Genomic DNA, 6,116 nt, shown 5'->3' with positions numbered 1-6,116 from the left:
ATGTAAGTGATGCATAAATAAAAAGTGTTGAAGCTTGTGCTGCAGGTTACCTGCTTGTTTTGCATGTTCTGCTAAAATTCTGTCTCTCCTTTTAGTCTCTGCTCTCTTGGGATGGGAAACTTGAGGCCTGAAGAGGTGGAGCTACTGCTGCTGGTTGGCGCTGTGCAAGTGAGGGAATTGTTTCTACCCTCTGTGGTTATCCCACAGATATTTTACTACTTCTGCTGCTGGGGTTGGTGTTGGGGACTCCACTGACAGAGATGTAGGCTGTTCTGTACTGCTTATTTGAGGGCTATCCTCTTGACAAGCATCAGATCCTTAATGAGAAAGAGCCATATGGATCGTGGTGGCTTGAATTCAAGGGTTCCTCTGTGAAAAAAAATCCAATAGATCTGTATTTTTCTGTGCATGTAGCAAAAATGAGGTGTATTCAATAAGCTCTGCTTGTATCCCAACTTGTCTATAAAAACTAATGTAATTCTGTCTGTCAAGGAGGGTCAGGCAAAGTATTATGGGTAAGTATGAAGAGTTTAGCCTGACATCAGTCTGGGACAAAGCAATGAAACAGGTGAAATGGGCTTCCTTTAATGAAGATAATAGGTTGCCCAAGGAAGTTGTGGATGCCCCCTCCCTGGAAGTGTTTAAGGGCAGGCTGGATGAGGCTTTGAGCAACCTGATCTAGTGGAAGGTGTCCCTGCTGATGGCAGGGGGATTGGAACTAGATGATCTTTGAGGTCCCTTCCAATCCAAACCATTCTATGATTCTGTGATTCTATGATAAGAATTAAATGTTGGAATATATGTTCTGTAAGCTGACATACAGAGTTGAGAGTACAGGTAAAGGGAATTTTTTTTCTGTTCTAGAAGTGGGACACACAAAGAGGATTCTGGACAGCTGGTCTTGTCAGGCAACAACAGACTTATCAAAATTTGACTGTTGTTGCTAAGAGTGAGCAATAGTGGGAGATAAGTAGACTTGGTTCCATATGGCAAATTACATAGGACCACAGAAGTGCAGCTATAAGTGATTTGTGAACTGATAATCTGAAAGATATCAAAATCCCCAACAAGGGGGACCATCACTGAGTAGAGGCTTTTCAAATGAGGCTGTAAAAGTGCCAGTACTCAGTCCAGACCTATCTGTTCAGCACTTTCAGTTGTGGTCTAGAAAGGAAATGTGAAACTTCTACTGAATTGGAGAGCAGTCAGAAATGCACACTGGGAGAGAGAAATAAAAGACTTTGGTTTATCAGAAAATTATCTTAGGAACATTTACAGTGTAGTAAACAGAGGGGAAAAAATGGGTTCTGAAATATATTTCATAGAATCATAGACTGGTCTGGGTTGGAAGGGACCTTAAAGATCATCTAGTTCCAACCCCCCTGACATCAGCAGGGACACCTTCCACTAGATCAGGTTGCTCAAAGCCTCATCCAGCCTGGCCTTGAACACTTCCAGGGAGGGGGCATCCACAACTTCCTTGGGCAACCTTTATTTAACCTAGTGAGGGAAAAGGTAAAGCCAGAACTAGTGGCTGAAAGTTTAAGGCCAGCAAATTTAAAATGGAAAATTAGTGTGCACACAGTGAGAGAGGTTGTCCACTGGAACAAATTGTTGTGCGTGAAAAAGAATTCTCTAGCTCTGTCTTCACATCAAATCTGTCTGGAAGATACATTTTAGCTAAGCAGTTTATTTGTCTTAGGGGTATGTAGGCAAACTGTATTGTTGTTAGGTATAAAGGTGACCAGAGTACATACACTCTAGAAGATGTTGTGCTGGAAAGCAGCCCTGAGGAAAAGGACTTGGGGTAGTAGTAGATGAAAAGTTGGACCCAATGTGCATCTGCAGCCCAGAATCATAGAATAGTTTGATTGGAAAAGACCATTGTGGTCAACTGTAAAGCACTGAACTTGCCGACGAGGATGGGATTCGAACCCATGCGTGCAGAGCACAATGGATTAGCAGTCCATCGCCTTAACCACTCGGCCACCTCGTCTGCAAAGCTTGGCCTAGGCTGCATCAAAAGCGTGGCCAGCAGATCAAGAAAGGTGATTCTGCCCCTCTGCTCTGGTGAGACCTCACCTAGAATACTGCATCCAGTTTTGGAGCCCTCAACACAAGGGCATGTACCCGTTGGAGCGTGTCCAGAGGAGGGCCACAAAAATGATCACAGGGCTGGAGCATCTCTCCTATGGAGATAGGCTGAGGGATTTGGGGTTGTTCAGCCTGCAGAAGAGAAGGCTCTGGAGGGACCTTATAGCAGCCTTCCAGTACCTGAAATGTGCCTATAAGAAAACTGGGGAAGAACTGTTCACAAGGGTATGTAGCAAGAGGATGAGGGGCAATGGTTTTAAACTACAAAAAGGATTTAGGTTGGATATTAGGAAAAAGTTCCTCAACATGAGGGTGGTGGATCATTGGAACAGGTTGCCCAGAGAGGTAGTGGAGAGGCCCCATCCCTGGAGATATTCAAGGTCAGGCTTGATGGGGCTCTGAGCAACCTGCTCTAGTAAAGCTTACTGCAGGGGGGTTGGATAGATGACCTCTGAAGGTCCCTTCCAACCCAATACATTCTGTGATTCTATGATAGTGTGGAAAAAGCAGGAGTAACATGAAGCTTTCTTACCAGTGCTCTGGTGTCTGCATTAATACATGCAGTTACAGGATTTGGTTTCATATCAACAAATGCCAGTTTCTGGGTTTAGTTTCTAACTCTGAGGACTCTGACACATCTTTGGCAGGTCTGAAGAAGGCTTTTTCAGAATATCCTCAGCTATCCACAGGAAAATTGGAGCAGTAATGATGTGGTATTAATGTGAATAACTCTTTCTATTCTTTTTCCTTGCTGTCATCACTACAGACAAACCAGTTTGCTATAAGGCAGTGTAGTTTTAATTACTCTGTAATTATAATGATGCACAAGGAACTTGTTTAATAGGTTACTTAGAGGGTTAAGTGTTCTTCTAACAGTAAGGAGCTACGATGTCCTTTTCTACAGAAACCTTTATCTTTTGGAGAGATAGCGTAATAAGTTGGAAGTATTTAGTATAAAATTATATACCCTGAACAAAAAAAAGCCTCCCTTCCTTGATCTATTGTTGTAGGCATGTTGTCAGGGCATGGTTGTATTTGAAAAATAATTCAGCTTACAGCATGGTATTGCTTGTAAATTGCAATATCTTGTTTCTGAATATCTACAAGAGAAGACAAACCAGGAAGGCCTCTGTTTATAAAACTGTCTTGACTCTTGTAAGCTAGAAAGTTTATTTGGTGTTCTCAAGATACCTTGCAAAAATGGGCTGCCTTCTGAGATTCAGAAAACATGAAATTCCAAGGCTGATTGGAGACTCCTCAATTTGCCAGTTAAAGGGTTCTCACAGCCTTCGGGAAAAAAAGGAAAAAAAGCATATAGAAACATGCACTCACATGTCTCTCTCTCTCTGCCATCATAAAGGCTTTGACAGAATTAAGTGAACCATAGTGAAAGTATACCATGGAAGCATCTGGTCTGTGGTTTCAGCTGAATGCCCTTCATTTCATTGTCTGTTTGCTTGTGCGTGATGCATTTCATGGACTGGCTCAGGTTGCTCATACTGCCTTGCAGGCAAAAGATGTTACCCTCAGCGCAGCACTCAATGTCCTTCACAACAGATTGACTTCCCTGGAGAAACGCAAGTGTCGTTCAAGCAGAGATGATACAATGAAAAGCACATTCTTGTGGCTTTGTGAATTGAAAGAAATTGTCCTGTTTCTAGTACAAATGAACATGCCAAATAAAAATATATCATGGAGAAACTTAGTCAAGAATAGATTATGTTCCTGGGTTATACAGAACTTGTAAGCAAATGAAAGGAAATTGGCTGGAAATCTTTGTGCAATCCTTGCAAGAATGAAAGTGAAACTAAGTATCTGTTCTCTCTCTAATTAGTACATTATCTTTTGTATTTTAATGTCAAAAAACAAAACAAAAAAATCCCCAAAAACTTAATGGAAAGGAGATATGAAAAAAATTTAAAAAACTGAGGATAAGATCTGGTACTTCTCCAGAATTTCAAATAAGAGTAACACTAACCTTTCAACCTTTCTTGGTGTGTGGTCAGTTCTCCAATTATATTGAATATAAACTCTCTGTGAAACTCTTGTAATTCTAAATGTGTTTGTATTTGGATCTTCTGTTGAAAACAAAATAATGAACAGAACAAGCATGAACCTAAAGGTAACAAAAGTACCGTTATGGCCCTATAAGAAATGGATTTGATGGCAGCTTTCATTCTGAGGATCTGTCTCATCCCTTTCTCTTCCTATCAATTAATAAGAGAAAATGCATATGTCTTGGCAAAAGAAACAATCTGCCCCTTCTATTTTGTGAAAGTAATAGCAAAAATGAAAAATTTTGAGGGCAACGGAGAAGTAGTTGGAAAGCTGTCATTAACGCCTGATAAAGGTGTCTCTGGTACCCTGGTGGGCCACTTCTTAAGGTACCACAATTTGATATAGGAGAGAAAGCCAAAGTGGAACGTGGGACCTGCAAATAAAGGAAGGTGAATTTGTGTATGCAAGTGGGTTCAGCCCAAGAAATTAGACAGAAGACATCTGTGATTGTGACAGGAAGGTATAAACATTTAAACAATTAAAGGTATAGAAACTGTGAGCTTTTGTTGTTGTTGTTTTGTGTAACTAAGCAAGCATGCTTTATCTATTAAGTCTATGCATGTCAAACTTATATTCAAGGAAGGATTGTTGTTTTTTACATTCCACTGTCCTTTATAAGACAAAACAATTTCCTTTCTTTAAAATAAATCTTTGTTGAAAAGCTATGTTGCATATGTATGCATCAAAAGAACTCAAATAATCTTAACTTAAAAATACTGAGGTTAAAGAGTGTTTGTGTGTTGTGGTCCATTTTAACTCAGTATTAGACTTGAGACACTGTCCCTTCCAAGTAGTTGAGGGACTATCAGGGTAACCATACGGAAGGTTAGGTATAGCTGACCTGAAATATCGGAGAGGAGATGGCAACTGAAGAGAGCTGATGATCCAAAAAAGGGCCAAAGAAACATATGACTTGCACTTCTGTTTAGCAAATTTCAGAGTAATTTTTTTTTTTTTTTTTTTTTATGGAGACCAAGGGAAGGACAGAGAAAACAATAACACAAAAACAAAAATAATAAAAAAAACGCCATAGTCACTTGTCTTGAGTAGGCAGTTTGACAGCTAGAGAACATCCAGGATGAAGAACCTGGACATTCAGCAACACATGTTCTTGGGATGCTCTGGAAGCAGGATGTTCAGGCTGGTGTTTGTAGCACTGGTGTTTTTAACAGTTGTGGTATCCAGGAAAGCTTAGACTTCAGTGAATCAACATCTTCAAGTAGAAACGTTACATTAGATAATCTGAACTGGGGGTGACTGTTTGTTCCCATGAGCCAGGCAGATCTCACATGGATGCAAGTAGATATCCATCCATATTTGAATACACTGCAGATGTTGTTATTGAATAATTCTCCTAATGGCCTCTTGTACATATCAAATATGGAAGAGAATGGAGCATAATACAAGTTATTAAAAGAGCTATTCTATTTCTGTTTTGTGGTTTCTTTCCTGCTACATAGTGGAAGCAAAAAGAAAGGTAGTCCTTGTGGAACCTAGGAGAGAAGGTAAGACCAGTTGATTGGGCGCTTGGAGCTTGAGGTGGTTGGAATATGATGATATACAGGGAAGTCTATAACAAGTGAAGTCTGTCCTTGATCACATGTGCTATGTGAGTTCATGAGCATGGCTATGAAATTGTGCCTACTTTTAATGTAAACTTTAGAGTAGATTTCTCTGTGAGGAAGACTGGGTTTTAGGATCCATCCAGATCCTTTCTTCACCTTTACAACATCCATTTCTTTTTCATGGTGACATCAAGATACATCTTCCTCATCTATGTGGATTCTCCCTTTTTCAACCTGGGATATGCGTCCTTTTCTTGATACATGAAGTATTACTCTAAATTTTGGATTAAATCCTTCTTGAAAGATTCTCTTCTCCACAGATACTTTTTTTTTTTAATTTTATTTTTTTTTTGTTTCCAGGAAGGAGAGAAACAAAATTCTGAGTTGCCAAACTGTATT

At 40.0% G+C, this 6,116-nt stretch overlaps 1 non-coding gene across 1 annotated transcript; it reads right to left on the bottom strand.

The window, feature by feature from the left end:
• Positions 1-1,914: 1,914 nt before the first annotated feature.
• Positions 1,915-1,996, bottom strand: TRNAS-GCU (transfer RNA serine (anticodon GCU)). The gene has a single exon. It is a non-coding gene; the product is annotated as a tRNA-Ser (tRNA).
• Between the last annotated feature and the right edge of the window lie 4,120 nt (positions 1,997-6,116).

Source organism: Antrostomus carolinensis, unplaced genomic scaffold (assembly GCF_000700745.2).
Source record: "Antrostomus carolinensis isolate BGI_N321 unplaced genomic scaffold, ASM70074v2 scaffold7773, whole genome shotgun sequence".
NCBI lineage: Eukaryota > Metazoa > Chordata > Aves > Caprimulgiformes > Caprimulgidae > Antrostomus > Antrostomus carolinensis.
This window is presented reverse-complemented; position numbering and strand designations above follow the sequence as displayed.